The following is a 16,944-nucleotide window of genomic DNA, read 5'->3' on the forward strand; positions in this document are numbered from 1 at the left end:
ACGGGCAAGTTTGGAATGTAGGTCTTTTTTTATTTGTCTCAAAAACCACATACAAGAAATGTAAATGTGTTTTAGAACAACATGAAGGCGTTCAGAAGTCAAAAACTGTCAGGAGGACCTCTGCTTATTAATGTAATTGCTATTGTTTTCACATCAGATAAACACACCACGGTTTGTACCTCTTTGGTCAAGCAAAATAAATGTCAACCTTTGCAAGGAACAGAAAGAAAGCAAGCATAAATACAGTTTATTAAGACACCAACAAAAGGCACATGTCATTAAGACTTGAGATTATCACATATATGAAACAAGATTATCATGAATACCCTGAAATCAAATCAGGAACTCAGAAACACATCACATAGTTTGTACCTCTCCAGTCAAGCAAAATAAATAGTAAAAAAAAGCATATATACATATAGTAATTAAAAGACATGAAAAAAAAAGCTGGTCACAATATCACATATGAAACAAGATTACCAAAAATATCTTAAGATCAAATAAGCAACTCAGAAACACATCACATGGTACCTCTCCATTCAAGCAAAATAAATTACCTTTGGCAAGTAATAAAAGAAATCATACATAAATATAGTAATTAAAAGACAGCAACAAAAAGCTGGTGTCATTAAAACTCAAGATTGTCACAACTGAAACAAAATTCCTAAAGAGATCACAGTTTGTACCTCTCTGGTCAAGCAAAATAAATGACCTTTGGCAATTAATACTAAAAATTGAAAAAAAAAACGCATTTTCTTATTGCACACTTTTCACATGTCAGGAATTAATATTGCACTTATGCTGTTTATGATAACGTTGCACATTTTGATATTTACTCATAAGATAATAGGGTATATTAAAGGGACACTGAGGACAGATAGATGTTGGCCTGTACAGCGTTATAACCACAGAGAGACCATCCTCACTAAAATTGGTTGGAGCTTTTATAAGCTAGAAAAAAAGGGTGCTGCCATCATTGGTCAATTTCGGAAGTGAAATGCATGCATCAACGTAGATATTTTTGGTGCGGAGCCCAGAAGCTAAGCTACACCACCATTCACTTGTACACGGTGGGCCGTCGCGGTGGTTCAGTGGTTATGGCGCTCGGCTGCTGACCCAAAAGTCACGGGCTCGATCCCAACAGTGGCAGTCGAATTTCGATGGAGGTGAAATCTTAGAGGCCCGTGTACTGTGCGATGTCAGTGCACGTTAAAGAACCCCAGGTGGTCGAAATTTCCGGTTACCTCCACTACGGCGTCCCTCATAGCCTGAGTCGCTTTGGGACGTTCAACCCTCATAAACCAAACCAAACTTGTATGTGGTAGCAGCCCGTCCTTTTTGGTACAGACGTCACAAATTTGATTCCACTGGTGCAATGTCTTGTAATCCAATTTTCTCTGCTGTAAATGCATCTTTTGGTGCTAGAGAAACGTCAACACAGCCAGAAAGTGGCAAAGAATTATTTTGTATCAACAACAATAATTGGATGGAGTTGTCTGCAGTGTCCCTTTAATGCTCCCGAGGCTGTTGCACGTTAAGGAAGCATCAGCCTCTATTTGTTACTCTCTTACAATGATTAAAGGGGCACGAGGGTCTTAAAACTAGCTTTTTGATTTATGGATAGAATCTCATGAAATTTCGCACACAGAGGCACTTTTCTCTTCTGATTCCAAATACGAAATCATAACTGAGGTGGTAGTCTTAGTTCGAAATTTATATTAAAGTCTAGAGTGTAATTAGGTAATTTCTTATGCAGCTTAATGAACTTTCTCGTTGCATTTTGTTGCTTTTAATTGCATGAATTGATAGCCAAAGACATTCTCTTTTTTTTCTTTCAGCCATGTATAAATAGCAATTTGCAATTAGCTTAGAGTTGCAGTGTCAAATACTGCAACCTTTTACTCTCGACACAGTATATCAGGATGACACGTCTTTAGAGAAAAATGAAGGATGTCACCAGGTATGCGAACTCTTTGGCTATCAACTCATGCAATTAAAAGCAACAAAATGCAATGAAAATGTTCATTAAAGCTGCGTAAGAGATCACTTAATTACGCTCTAGACTTTGTTAGATAACTTTTGATTAAGACCACCAGCTCAATTATGATTACACTTTTGCTATTAGAAGGGAAAAAAGCATATGTGCGCAAAATTTCATGATTTTCTAGCCGTAAATAAAAACGTTAGTTTAAAGACCCTTGTCCTCGCTTAAAGGCAACTGAATTGGCAGGATTGTGAATTGAGTTTACCTCAGTGTTTAGGTGTTGGCGGCAAGTTGGCGACTGGTGGCATGTTGGTGACTGGTGATGTGTTGGTGACTGGTGATGTGTTGGTGACTGGTGGTGTTGGTGGCTGGTGATGTGTTGGTGACTGGTGGTGTGTTGGTGGCTGGTGGCGGTGTTGGCAGTAGGTGTTGTAAGTTCAATTGTGTGAAGCTAGGTATGTGTTGAAGTGATGCCACCAATGCTGCCTGCTGGGAAAAGAACTGCCCCATCAGGGCTTGTGTGCCTTGTAAGAAGGAGCTGGAAACTCCTTGCAGGAGGTCCTGCATGTTCTTGCGTTCTTCCGCGAGCAGTTCTTTTTGGCGCTCGAACTGCAGGTCTGCCTGCTTGGTGAAAAACTCCTCGCTTTTCTGGTGCATATTCAGCAGCACCGTTTCCAAATTCTCCTTCCCCACGCGGCGTCGCTTCTGTGGTGGTGATCTGCGTGAGGTGCTCGCTACAAAAAAAAGGGAAATAAATGAAAATGGTCACAACATCCTTCTTTTGTGGACTATTCACACTTTGCGGAAAAAGTAAGGATTGTAGAGCAAAAAAAGGCTGGTCTACTTTTAACTTTTGGAACCTGCTTTGGCTGAAGCAATCAATTCTTGCAAGAAAACTGAATGGAGTTGAAAAGGAATAGTGCTACAGCTAACTTTCCACACAGGGCACTCTTTGGGGCACTTGCAGTAGTCACCAACAATCTTTTTGGGTGCAGCGTTTCTGAAATGCAATGTGCAATGTTTCTGAAAAACACTCACAGCTTTCCCTCTGTGTTCATGCATATCCTGAAAATATAGCCTTACCCAAATGTGATGATCACCCATTACATTTACAGCATCTCGCCAGCACACACCCTTTAGAGAATAACACTGCCTCATAATCTTGAGCAGCACACACACTGTACCAACGTTTATAGATACTTTTTTAGTTCCATAACTCCTCCTCTGAAAGTGGGCGCTGCTTGTACCGGGGCGGTGAGAGGGCGCTGCAGTCGAGGTTTGCGCGGTCGCCGGCGCGCGCGCAGCTCCTCTCCTGCAATTACTACATAGCCCGTGCGCGGGTTTGTTGTTGCCTTTTTAGAGCGCAGCTCTTTGGCGTCCGTTCCTGGGTTTCGCGTTGTCGTCGGCGTTGTCGTCGGCCTCGTAACCAGCTCCGCCCCCCTTTCATCCCCCCAGCGCTAGCAGCGACCGACTGATACCGCTGGATGCCGCTGACGCCGCTAGAGAGTCAAGATAACGTGACTGCATAGAACACCGTCGCCGCCATGCAGAAAGAGGAGGAAAGGGTCCCCCCCCCTGTTCTTGTGTGGCGGATAGGGTGCTCTTCAGTTGCCGACGCGCCGGTTATTTCACGTAGGCCCCGGCACGTCGACGAATACGTGACCACCTTCCCACGGCTAGACCTGGTTCTTAGCGCTGCGGAAGCAAGGGTATCATATTGTTTGTGTCGGCATCAGCGGCGTTGTCCCTGAAACCAACTCCGCAGCTGGGGTTGACTCACTATCGAAAAGGTGAAACAGCTTATTTGCTGCGCTCAAATTTCGCATTAGGAAGTAACGTAATCGTCGGTAATTTTTTTGTCCATTTGTGTTCCTGTGCGCTCTGCGAACACGCGGTCCTCATCGTGCACTCAGAACAACAAACGCTGCTGGCCGTGAAGCAGCTTTCGAGCCCGACGATGCCCACTTGCTTCGTGCCCGGCTGTACCAGCGGGTACAAGAGCAGCCCGGAGAAACGCCATCCGTATGGAAGCAAGAGGAAATATCAAACTCACTGCATCAAATCAAACTGTTGAGTCCCTGAGGGTGACATTGATGTCAGTGCTGTCCATTATAGACTTCCTACACAAAAAGGGCGTCAGCTATATTCTCACAGTGAAGTTAGACCAAGACCCCCTTGAGGTAATTAGACTGAAGTTCAGAATGGCGCAAAAGACACACACACAGGAAAAAAGGGGATGACACAAAGAGCGCCTACTACCAACTGAATTTATTTCAGAAACACCCTCTTTTATAAGGCAAGACATACCAACCACGAACCGGAAGCAGAAAAAACACATATTCATGGTTTGAATTCATATTTCGAAACACCATCGGCAGAAAAGAAAACCACAAGAACAAAAAACAGAAACTAGAACTACACGTGCCCGTCTAAGAAACCCAGCTCCTGGCGGCATAGTTTAATCGATGAAGTGCTAATGCACGTGGACCCAGCTTTCTGCATATGGTATGCTTCTATAATCTCTCTTTCTGCTTTCGTGTTTTTTCTGCTTCCGGTTCGTGGTTGATATGTCTTGCCTTATAAAAGAGGGTGTTTCTGAAATAAATTCAGTTGGTAGTAGGCGCTCTTTGTGTCATCCCCTTTTTTCCTGTGTGTCTTTTGCGCCATTCTGAACTTCCAATCATGAACCAACTAGCCCCAAAGCAAGTTCTTCTGTAATTAGACTGGCACGTTGAAAAAGCCTAGAAATGCTTTTATGTGTTTTTTTTTTATAATTCAGAGATTTTTTGGCCTAGTGAGGTCATTAGGAGGTGACGAAGACCACCCTACAGTGACCAAGTTCAGCCAATTATTTAGGCTGCTTTCTTTTGCACACCTGTTGAAGTAGCTGTGAAAGGGAACTGTGAGACGGGAACTGATCGTGTCTTAATTAGTGCCTTCGAGAGCCTCGGAGAAAAGCGTCGCGACGCCTTCATCCAGAAAAAGGCTAGAAAGAACAGATCTGGCAGGAGATGATGGCGATACCTTTCAGGGACCTCTCCAATGCCTCCAACGACCACAGATACAGTGTTCCATCACCAGAAGAAACAGCCTTGTACCATTTGGCAGGCTATGTGGCTTTCAAAATGAAAAATAAAGCGCAATGTGAACTCTGTGATGCAATGTGACGCACTTGGCAGGCAGGATTCTCTGCCGCGTGAGGCTCATTATTGAGCGCGAGTATGTTAGTGGCAGTCTCGCGTACCCTTCCGAAAAGATGTTTGCCTGCGTAAGCGCGGTAGAGGGTGCTATAAAACAGGCTTGAAAGGGCGAGTTGTTCGGCGACCTGTTTTGGAACGCGCTGGATTCTCTCGTAAAAAAAGGCACGAATGGTGTTGGTTTACCAGAGCATGCTGAGGTGTTCACAGCTCAATTAATTTACTTTTATTTAGTGACGCACATGCACTTCTTTGCGCGAGCAAAGTGGTTGGAAAATAGTAGCGCCGTTATAGCTCAAAAAGAGCGAAAGTAGGCGAAGCTTGTCTGACAAATTAGTTGACAGCAAATCTGTCAACAACGATGTTTAGTGGATTTGTGAATAAAATTTTTCTATATAAATGCCAAGGGCCTTGAATTACTCTTGCATTTCGCCGACACCGGTATCGAACTCGCGGCTTTCGGGAAAGCAGCCGCGGGCCGTAGCCACCGAGACAGCGGCGGGTTTTATTTGCATCAGTATTGCTGTAATAAAACGTAAAAGTAATTTTGCGCGAAATGCGAGACACAACAACCAGTCGCGAAAAACTAGTTCGGCGGATAATCGGAATCTATGAAGTAGCAAGGTCAGGTTCATCTCACGAGAAGCAGAATCGAAGCATGTATTTCGTCATTGCCCGTACAAAACGGCCGCTTGTGACACGGCTCAGAATACCGCTCTTAAGTTCGTAAACGCGCTAAGCACACATATGTTATGTAGTACCTCCGGGCAAGAGCCGGAAACAAAAAACAGCAGTCGCGCAGCGATGATTCGAATGCGAGTGCTCGTGCTAGCACGCTGCACGCTAGCAGACGACTCTCGCCCTCCTCGCTCAACCCGCGATTGCAGCGCCGCGGTGGCGGGGACGGCGACAGGCCGCCTGCTCCCTACGGGCGCTGCGAGGAGTTACGGAACTAAAAAAGTATCTATAAACGTTGCACTGTACCAGTGCTCACTTCTTTGCACATAATTTACTTTTTCTTTGCTAAAGGAACCAGTGTTCTGAGTCCATGCAGGTTGGAAGCTGAAGACAGTTCTGATTTTATGTGTCACGACTATCATTCTGGTTTATGACAGTCTTTGAATGCATGCAATAACTAGAGACTCCTTGCCCAGGCATTATGATTTTTTTTGGAAAACACGTTCTAGAATGTTCAGACTTTTAAAGAGGGGAAAGATGCTGTAGCAAGGTACCAGACCTGAAATTTGAGACTACATCCACTGTCATGATGTCCCCCTTTCACTAGTAACATTTCTGCATGATACATGGCAATGTCCCTGTTTAAAAAGTGAGTTGTCAAAAGGCAGGTAACAGCTTTAGCTTTAGGCATGGTCAATAAACCAAGAGACAGTTTTCTATTAGAAGTATAAAAAAAGAAATATTGTAGGTACATACACTTAACCTTGTGTAACTGAAACTTAGTTCACCACACCTTAACGTACAAAGGTAGAAAGGTTAGGTGAAACCATTAAATGTACCAGAATGGGAAAATGCCAAACTTATGCATAAATTCTGCCCATCTCAGCAATGCCTATCACATGCAAACTGCTCCTTTCACTAGGAAAGAAAGTTTTTGCTCCAAAAAATGGTCAGATTCAGTTTGCACTACGTGAACATTCCTGGCAATACAACACATCACAATGCTACAAACAAACACACTTAAAGACAGCAAGTGGTATCACTTTATATTGACACCACCTGCCAATAACATAGGTATAATAGCTTTGTGCTGTGTTTGAATGCTTCTATTTTGAATAAAATTTGTTCTACTCTTGTTCTCTCATCACTGTTGCATATAGCTCAGCATCAGCAATGCCTGTAGGTGTTCAAGGTATAGTAGAGTGGCCACCATAGTGGCCGTTTCAGTGGTTGCTGCGGTGGTGCAGAGGTACAGCATCCGCCTGGGGTGCAGGAGGCCCATGGCTGGAATCCTAGTGCCGCCACAATTCTCCACCGGAAAATGAAAGAATGAGTGTTGAGGAAATTGAACAACAAGGCCTATGGTGTTCAGTGATGTCAGCAACATACCGGCCTGAAAAGGGTGTAGGGCAAGGTGACACCTATTCACTGCATGTTTATCAGAGGTGTTCAAAGGATAGGTCTGGGAAGAGCTTGGGATAAGAATTAAAGGAGGACATCTTGGGAACCTTTGATTTGTTGATGTCGCCCAGCTACGTAACTCAGAAGGAGTTCTAGTGCATGACCGAGGACCTCAGCATTCAAGCAGAATGGTAGGGCTAAAAGTCAATAAGAAAACTGAAGTCACGTCCAGCAGTTTGGCAAGGGACCAATAGTTAACGATAGGCAGCAAAGTACTGAATATTGTAAGAGAATACATTTATTTTGGGCAACTAATGACGGTAGAGTTGGACCATGACAGTGCGATAGCTGGGAGAAAAAAATGAAACAGGACATTTGGCAGGTACCCGCGTCATTGACAGCAGCTTGCCAATGCCCCTCAAAGGGAGAGCACATAGTATGTGTGGAATGGTATGGTATTTGGGCTGAACATTCCAAAGCAACAAATGGAATGGATCATGAGAGATGCCATACTGGAGGGCCCTGGATTAATCTGAACCACCTCGTGTTATTCAAGGGTGTAGGGAAGGCTAAACTGCAGGAAAAAAGAATTCAATTTTTGGTTTTCTAATATGAAATTCCAAAACCTTCATGAATATTATTCAGTGTCTTGCATAGAGCCAGGACAGCCTTTTTTTTTTTGAAGCGAATTTCTTTGCAGCTTGTGTTCACTCGTATCTTTGCAATGAAAAAAAAAAGGCCAAAACAAAACCTGGAAATTTCATAAACAAAGCTGATCCATCAACAGCCGTCAGGCAATGCAAAAAAGGCACTATGCATGCTTTATTGAGCGCTGGCAAGTTTTAATCTGGGCCATTGTTGCCTCATGTCCGGCTCAAGATTTTCTCACCTCTGTTCGGTTGTATTTAAACTTTTCTTTTGCTTTTTAGTGGGCACATAGAAATTATGCGTACGGCTCTTTGGCTTCAGTATTTCCACATGTTGGCTACCAACAGCAATGCCTGGCAAATGCTGTGTTCAAAATACTGCAACACTTGCAGTGCCGACATGAGCCAAATGATGAACAAGCCTTTCCTGCATAGGTACTCGCCCAAATCAGTTCTTCACACCACACAGCCTGCTCCCTAGCAAGTAGCGCAATGTGCAGTCAAAGCTTCTCGAATATTGTTTTTTATGGGAGATGCCAAAATACTTACGAGTCATCTAATCATATAGTTTGGGAATGCGCATCAAAGAATGCCTTCCTTACAAGACACGCATCCGAATTACCATCTTAGACGCAGTGCTCACATTCAGTCATGGCAGCATAGTCCAAATTGATGCCCTTTGATATATCTCGTGACATCCCAAGATATCGTGTATCACCGGGGTGCTACACCGTGGCACAGCTGCGTGAGGTGGACCGTTGTAGAAAGTACTTCCCTAAGGTAGATGCAGAACAGACCAAAAAGAAGCTCAGTAGGAAAATCACAAGCAAAGAAGAGTGGAATTTTCTCTGGAGTGACTGCATGGCTAGTGGCTGTAAATTCAAGTTTCGGTGCATGTTGTTTCTGCCAAAAGATTGAAGCAAATATGTTTTTTTGTCTTCGATTTCGCAAAACTCAAAATGTCATTTCTTTTTACATTTGAACACATATTAGTGAAACAAGATAAGATATAAGGCTGCCTTTTTCTATCTTCAGTTACACAATGCAAAACTACTAAATCAAAATGGTACGCAGGAAGTATGCAGGAGGCATAATAGAGGGGAAATATTCTAATTCTGATCGCTCAAGATACTCGCAAGCACTCTTTGATGGGTTGAAGCAGCAGAAACAGTTGCGGCACTTGCATCACCTGCATCTGTGGGTAAAAAGAAGCCTGAACGGTGCCACAGTATTGTAAACTGGTTTTATAAAAATGATGCAGTGAACTTGGAAACAGAACTCTGTGCCAATGAAATCGCTGCTATCTCATTCAAACAAGTCTGGAAATATAATTTTGCTTGTTAAAAAGAACAAATAATTTAGTTGTAGCACTTGATCAGAGCTGTGCACATCTAAAATATGTAAATGCCATGAGCACTTGTTCCAGAACTGGTGCGCCTCAAGACACTGCAGCCCCATCTGCATTTTCAGTGGCTATGCAGCAAAAAACAGGACTGCCGAATCAAGTGCACTCTCGTAATCACATATACCTCACTATCTTCAAGGCTGGTCTGACGACGCTTTGCAGTGCAGCTGAACAGCACATCCACTTCCGCTGCATCAGCCAATCGTTGTACGCCTCAAGAGATCAGTACCTTGAGAGATCGAAGTGTGAAAATGGGCCCAGGTAACCAATTTTGCTGTGCAGCTGAGCTATTCAGTGCTTAAAAATTGCCCAAGCTTACGTTCACTTTGTTCTTGAAGGCCGTCAGCATCGTCCTCCTCAGTCCTAACGTCATTGTCGCTGATGTCTGCAAAACAGAAGAAAAAAATTACTGTTTCTATATCCAAAAGTTCTGTAATTGCACATCCTGCAACCCAAAGATTGTAAGATGCCATCCCATCCGACTGCACGACAAGGGTCATCAATCCCAATCACCTCAGCTTCGCAACTAGCATGGCCACCTTGCCACCAGCAAGCTTCCTTGTTTCGTTACTGCTACAGACGCTCTACTAAAATTAACTACTTCTGCCTTGCCTTGACAGTCACTCAAGGACATCATGCTACACATAACATGTTTCACCCATGGTAGAGAGAGGGTGCGGTAGATGGTCCTTGGCGATCACAAAATGAACAAGGGAGGGGAAAACCTCAGGTTGCTTGAGCCAACGTTTCGACAAGGGGACTTGTCTTCGTCTGGGCAAAGCGTTCATCATCGGCAGGGATTAAATAGGGCCTTCGCTCCGAGGAGGAAGGCCCCGGAGGTGGGGAAGGAAAGTGGTGTGGGAGGGGATGCGTGTCAGGAAGGGGAGGGAGGGGAATCATGATTCGTTAGGCTGCAATAGTGGAACAACCTATATCCGGGGGGTGTGCAATGAACAAAAGGCTTTGAAGGGGCTGCGACGGGGGGGGGGGGGGGGGAGGCGCTGGGTGAACCTGCAAAACTCAGATAAAAGGATTAGTCAGCGTGGTACAGGGAAATGAGAACAAGGGAAAAAAAAAAAGGGGCGGGCACTGGAAGGAGAAAGGAAGGGGGGCATTTCCAAGGAAGGGCAAGGCAGGGGGGGGAAATGGCTCGTGTTCAGAGAAAGCCAAAAAGTGGGGGCGGAGGGGGTAACAGGAGTGTCATGGTTTCTGAGAACTGGTAGCAGGGGATTAGGAGAAAAAAAAAAGGTGAACAAAGGGAGAGGGTGACAAGGCCGGAAATGGGGTGGAAGATATGACGTGGGAAGGGTGCAAGGAGCGACAATATACTTATGTGAGGTTCTAGGAAATAGTCTGACCACGTGCAAGACATTTGTTAATTTAAAATTATGCTGACCCTGGAATGTACCTGAGAGATTCCAGGTTTCCTCTGGACATGTTGATCCCTGTTGGTTGCAGTGTTTTAAATTTGTGGATTAGGAATGCTTCTCTGTATTTTCTGTCCCTAGTCGATTTGAAGCCTGACTGAAGAATGAACAATTTGAGTTCGTCGAATTTGTGATGGCGTTGATTAAAATGGGTCGACACTGCCTTCTGTTCATTCCGTGTTGTGTCAGCCCGGTGCCCGTTTAATCTGGCACTCATTGTTTGTCCGGTTTCTCCGATATATTGTTTCTGGCAGTAGGAGCACTGGAGCATGTAGATAATATTGGACGATGTGCAGTCAAAACTGGTCTTTATATCGAAACTGAAATCGCTTGCCGTACTTTTAACCGTAGTGTCCCTTTGTAAATGTTTGCATGTCTTGCATCTGGGTCGAGAGCATGAAGTTACTGTCGGTGGTGGTTTCTTACCGAGCCTAGCATGCACCAGGATGTCCCTCAGGTTTGTGTTGCGTCTGTATGTTACCCTTGGTGCGTCGGGAAATATTTTCTTGAGACGGTCGTTACCAGTTAAAATGGGGTGGTATTTCCGCAGGATATTGTTTATGTTTGGAAGCGCGTTTGAGTATTTCGTTATAAGTGCAGGAGGTCGTTGACTGTTAGCTTTTGTTCGTTTTTTAAGAGCTACATCTCGTTTCAAAGTGGTTGCTCGTTGGAACGCATTATTAAGGGTTGTCTGTGGATGGTTTCTGGTGATGAGTGTGTTTTTTAGCGAGTGGAGGTGTTTCAGGTAGTCATCGTCGTCGCTACATATTCTTCTTAGTCTCGTTGCCTGTCCTACGAATATACCTTGTTTGCAGTGTCTTGGATGATGGCTAGTGAAATCTAAGTATTGTTGTCGGTCAGTAGGCTTCCTGTAAAGTGTGGTTTTGAGCTTGCTATTTTCTAAATGGACAGTGGTGTCAAGGAAATTGACTTGCGTTTTCGAGGAGTTGAAGGTGAATTTAATGCTGGAGTGGAATGAATTGAAATGTGTGACGAATGCCTTCAGGGTCTCAGCCCCATGCTCCCATATCATGAAAATATCGTAGATGTACCGCAGGTATACGAGTGGTTTTTTTAGAAATGAATTTAGAAGTTTAGATTCTAGTAGCCCCATAAAAATGTTCGCGTAGGTGGGTGCGAAGGGAGTGCCCATGCTTGTTCCAAATACTTGAAGGTAGTAAGAAGAATTGAATTCAAAGTAGTTGAGTGTTAGTACCAATTCAAGTAGCGTGAGGTACACTTCAGTTTCGTGCGGGTGAGGACTGAGTTAGAATATTTAAGAGTGCGTCGATACCTTCATTAATGGGAATATTTGTGTACAAAGCGGCGACGTCAAGTGTGACAAGTATGCTATCTGCTGGAATAATGGAAGCGTCATTCAGAGACTCTATTATGCGGAGGAAGTGCGGTGTATCCTCGACAAAGGAAGGGAGGTGGGTGGGAATATCTGCAAGATAGTAGTTCAGGAAAATTGATAAGTTCTCTGTGGGCGTGTTATTGTTTGAAACGATAGGTCTGCCGGGGATATCTGCGGTAAACAAGTCTTCTGCGGAAACCTTATGGATTTTGACATCCAAACCTTATGGAAATAGACATGTTTCACCCATGTCTATTTCCTGCTCTTAATGGACTGAGATATAATTTCCTGTTCTGTCATCCACAGTGTCTTTTTACAATACACTCATCGCTTTTTCTGTAACTTATTGCCCTTAATATTTTTTTCATTCAGTTTATTTGTTAGCTTCCAAGTTTGAGCCCCGTGGTTGAAGACTAGGAAGAACTGTTGAACTTTCCCTTTCTATCAGCTCTTCAACACTCTCTATACCTCATCAATAAATATAGAGCCACTGCAGTGCATTTTGATGGAGGCGAAATGCTAGAGTCCCGTGTACTATGTCAGTGCAGTGAAATGGGCATCCGAGTAGCCATGTCTCATGAAACCACAATAATAATCTGCATCAAAGAAAAGGAGCTCTTAATAGTTTGCTTTCGTGAGGAACTGTGCTGCGGCACACAAATTTGAGGCTACTGCATAATCAAAGACTATTGGTGCTTACTTCAGTCAATGAAAAATGCACTAGGAGCAAAAAAAAATTGTTAGAGCCAAGTGCACGGCACAAGCGCAACAATATTATCCCTGCTGAAACAGTCTTCCACTTCTAAATAAACCTGTCATTCCATGTAAGCCTTGGTAGCTCATTTATTTCTCAATTACGTGCGCACAGTTACACAATTGTATGATAAAAAAAATAAGTCAGCACCGCCGCACGCCCGGTGCATTTGTCAAGAATTAAATTCAGTTATCAGCTTATTTATGGTCTTCACTTGAAACAAGCATGTTAGTGTGTCTCGTTCAAGAGTAGCTGTACGCACTCGTTATCATCACAGAGCCGCATTTCTCCTTATGATTCTACGTTTTCTGGAATGAATTTTTTTTTTGCGTGTTAACATAGCATTTAATGCAGGAGGTTGTAAATGATCGCGCTGTTAGAAATGCGAAAGCTGGCTGAACTCGCGTAGCGCCATTCAACCCAGAGCTCATCAAAACAACGCCGCGACTGAGTCGCTGACTTCGGCGCTGCTGACCTGCTACATGACATCAAAAGAAAACGAGCGTGAAAACACATTTTGGTGTATACTTGCCTGGCTGCGAGTTGTCACCGTTGTCTGGCGGGACATCTAGCGAGTCCACGCCGTATTCACGAGCCTGCACCATCGGCCTGTGGCTGAGCAGCGCGCTCATGTGGTCGTACCACTTCCACTCCGACGGTGCAGCTCCACTTTTTTCTTGCTCCAACCGTTCCTGTCACACAAAACAGAATTGTGCTGCAACGTGGTATCCTTACGTAAGGGTTTCGAAAATCAGATGAGGGAGTGCTGATACTCACGGCCGTAAATCGCTTTTATAAATTCTTCCAACAGTTCCTCAACTGCTGCCATGTCCACTCGTAGCCGAGGTTGGCCATTTCGGCCTGCAAATCCTTGAACACGTCTTGGTTCCGCTGCCGTCGGCTGTCGAGCGCCTCGCTGACTTTCTTTTCATTGATGAGGCCAAGGAAGCATTCCACTTCCCGGTCGGTCCAAGAAGCGCGAGTAGACATTGCGCGGGGGCTGACGACGGCTGCCATTTTGGTCGACTGATCACATGACCGGAAGCTTTCCGAGAGTTGCCCGACATGCTTTTAGAAAGGCGGGTCAAGCGAGTTAACCTACCCCCTGCAGGCGAGTTAACTCGACTCGCTCCGCCGCTTATTTTACTCGACCCGACAGCGTTTACATGAACCCGACAACTGGTTTTTTACTCGACAAGCAAACTCGACTCGACTCTGTCGGGTTCATGTAGACAGCCTTTGTGAGGTTGCATATCTGGACGTCACATAGTAACACATCCGTTCTGATTTTGGTGTTTTTTTTGTTTTCTGTTTCCTTTTATAAGCGTGTTTCCTGTGAATAAACTTTAGTTGAGAGTCAGCGCTTGTTCCTGTGTATTCTTCGTCTCGTCCCCGTTTGTTCTCGCTGTTTTTTTTGCCAATATTCTTTCTTTGATACTGAAACCGATTGTACTATTATTTAGTGCACAAGGTTCTTGAATTAACGTGATGTCTTGTTGTTGTATTGAGTATTTGTTAAATGCTGTGTAGCCTTAAAAGAACGAGCTAAATTGATTTGCAAAAACTTCAGAGTTGTAATATGCATGATCTGATGTTTCTTGTTTTCTCGACTATTGATCACATATAGTTTTGCAACTATTTGAAGGGTTTCCTTCAACTGTGCCGCCTTGAAAATCGGGCAATTGTTACTCAGAGAGGAATGCCTCCTTTCATTGGCGTGAACATCTCTGTCCTCACAAATCTTGCAGTTTTTCCTCTCGTTAGAGCATTGTCGTACGTGATGATTTTCTCCACAATCGACACATCGGGCTTCTGCTGTGCAGACTCGCTCTGTGTGCCCAATCCTAGAGCAATTCTTGCAGCGTGGCAAGTACGTGTTGTCATAGAAGAAACATCTTGTCCACAAGATGTTAATTCTCTCTCTTCCTTTGAGAGCCTTAAAAGCTTGTTTGCTCAACTCTATAATGGCCATGGTGCCGCTCCTCCCTTTCCACGTCCTCACTAACCGAAAGTCCTCAGAGTGACAGTTGAAATTATTCTGCTTAATGATTCGCTCAGTGATCTCTTCCTCAGGCACCTCCTCGGATATGCCAACGACCTTTTTCTGCGGTTTTTTCTTAGGGAGCCGTGTCACGACCTCGTTCCTCGTGGCTCTGTTTTCATGAAGTTCCCTTTCGACTTTCTTAATGGTTTCTGCCGAGGTTGCTGGGATAACTAGGCCTTCCCTGGATGGCCTCATCTCTACATCCACTAGCCCAAGTGAATATGGTTCAATATTTTTCTGAATAAGTTTGCCCAATTGTTCCTTTCTCTGACGTTACCACTAGGGCCTCCATTCCCTTTGGACCTTGCTCCACCTGACACAAACGTTCCTCTTGTCCTGGTGGCCGCATGATCTTGCTTCCTGTTTCGTTGTGTGCAACATGCAATGATTCCTTCATCCCTTCAATCCGTCCCTGCAGTTCTTTGTTCTTGTGTGTTGACTCTAATAGAAGCGTCTTCATCTTGGCAATCTGTGTAATGATACCGTTGAGTTGCATCTCCACCTCCACATTGCCTGGAGTTGCTGCTGCAATCTTGGTTGCAGTTGTGAAGGGAGCCTGATCAATGACCGAGAGTCGGTGAAGGACTGATTTCACCTTTGTTCCCTCCTCGCAGCGTTGGTTCATCTGTTCTGTCCCAAGAGCCGGGAAGTCCTCCTGTGTCAGGCTACAAGCCTCCTCATTTGGACCATGAAGCTCTCTGACTTTTACATCTGTCTCTCCTTGTTCCTCTTCAGACCATGTGTCGTTCCAGGCATCTGTGGTCTGACCCTCTACTGTATTTAATGAAGGGGAAGGCCAAGGCCCTCCAACTGTTCTCTCTGCAGTTTCCTGAATTTGCTTCCTCAAGAGAGAATCTTTGGTCACTGTGGTTGGCGTCTGTTCCAACTGTTCGAGCCTTTTCTTCCCTTTTCTCTTTTCACGACCCTTTTCCTTTTTTCCCTTCTTTTCCTTTGTCATTTTGCAGGTGTGTAACGTGTGTATATATGTAAGTACAGAGTATTCCTCCTTTTAATGAAAAAAAAGCACAAATTAGATTCGTTGGGATATTCTTCTCAACCTATTTAGACTGATATGAGGTGTTCAAGATGGATCAGCAACTAGAAGGCACAGTTAAAGGCTTTAGAAACAAAATAGGTACAAATACGCCCAATCCGATGGAAATTAGTGAGACAGTATACTGACAATGATCCATTGCCCATAAGAAAACTCCAAATTCGTTGATTTACACTTTTCCAAGTATTTAAAATGCTAAGCAACACTCAAAAACACCTGCAAAACACAGCAGGCTTGCGCTGGCATGCTCTGAAACGATTTGACGCAATTCCGCCACATCTGGCGGATTTCAGTAAGAAAGTGCAATAACAATTGAGTGATTGTATACGCACGACGTCGTGTTCGCCGACCGGAGGTTTGTACACGCACGACGTGGGTCGCTTGCGCCGTCTAGCGAAGAAAATTGGCTATCGTTCTCGCCGCGCGTAGTCGCGTGCTGCGTTTTTTTTTTCGTTTTTTCTCGCCATCCATGCTCAACGGCCTCCACCAGATCGCCAATGGCTTAGCGTGGACGACAGGGATTTCGGCGTTGCTGTGATGGAGATCTGCTTAGGGGAGAAGTATGACAGCTTTGCGAAGTTCGCGAAAGAAGCGTTCAGAGATTTTCCGAGTCAGAACGAATACACTGTTCGTGACTAAATACAGCGTTGTGAACGAGCACTTTTTCGGCTTGCCTGCATGACGCGAGTCTTAAGTTCGGAAATTTGTAACTTGAGTGGTTTTCACGAGTGCAAGACGACAGAGTTATAACGTTGTTTGAACCATTCCCCTTCCCTCACCGCCACCTCCCGTCTTTCGCTTCCTTCGAGGCGGGCCCTAGGCGCTCTCGTAATGGTACACCGCTTGCCTCTTCTAAACTGTTTTAGTAGATACCGCGCGGCATTCGGCAGCGCTTTTTGGCAAGCGAACTAGCTACATTTGCCGGTTGGCCGTCCCCCGTGCTGCTGACCTTCGTGCACCTTTTGCTTTTCTAAGCAACTGGTTTTCCCCCTCACC

General features: G+C 44.5%; 1 pseudogene; it reads right to left on the minus strand.

The window, feature by feature from the left end:
* Positions 1–1,776: 1,776 nt before the first annotated feature.
* Positions 1,777–14,056, minus strand: LOC149367431 (uncharacterized; annotated as a pseudogene).
* Between the last annotated feature and the right edge of the window lie 2,888 nt (positions 14,057–16,944).

Source organism: Amblyomma mixtum, chromosome 1 (assembly GCF_055824585.1).
Source record: "Amblyomma mixtum isolate Tamu chromosome 1, ASM5582458v1, whole genome shotgun sequence".
Lineage (NCBI taxonomy): Eukaryota > Metazoa > Arthropoda > Arachnida > Ixodida > Ixodidae > Amblyomma > Amblyomma mixtum.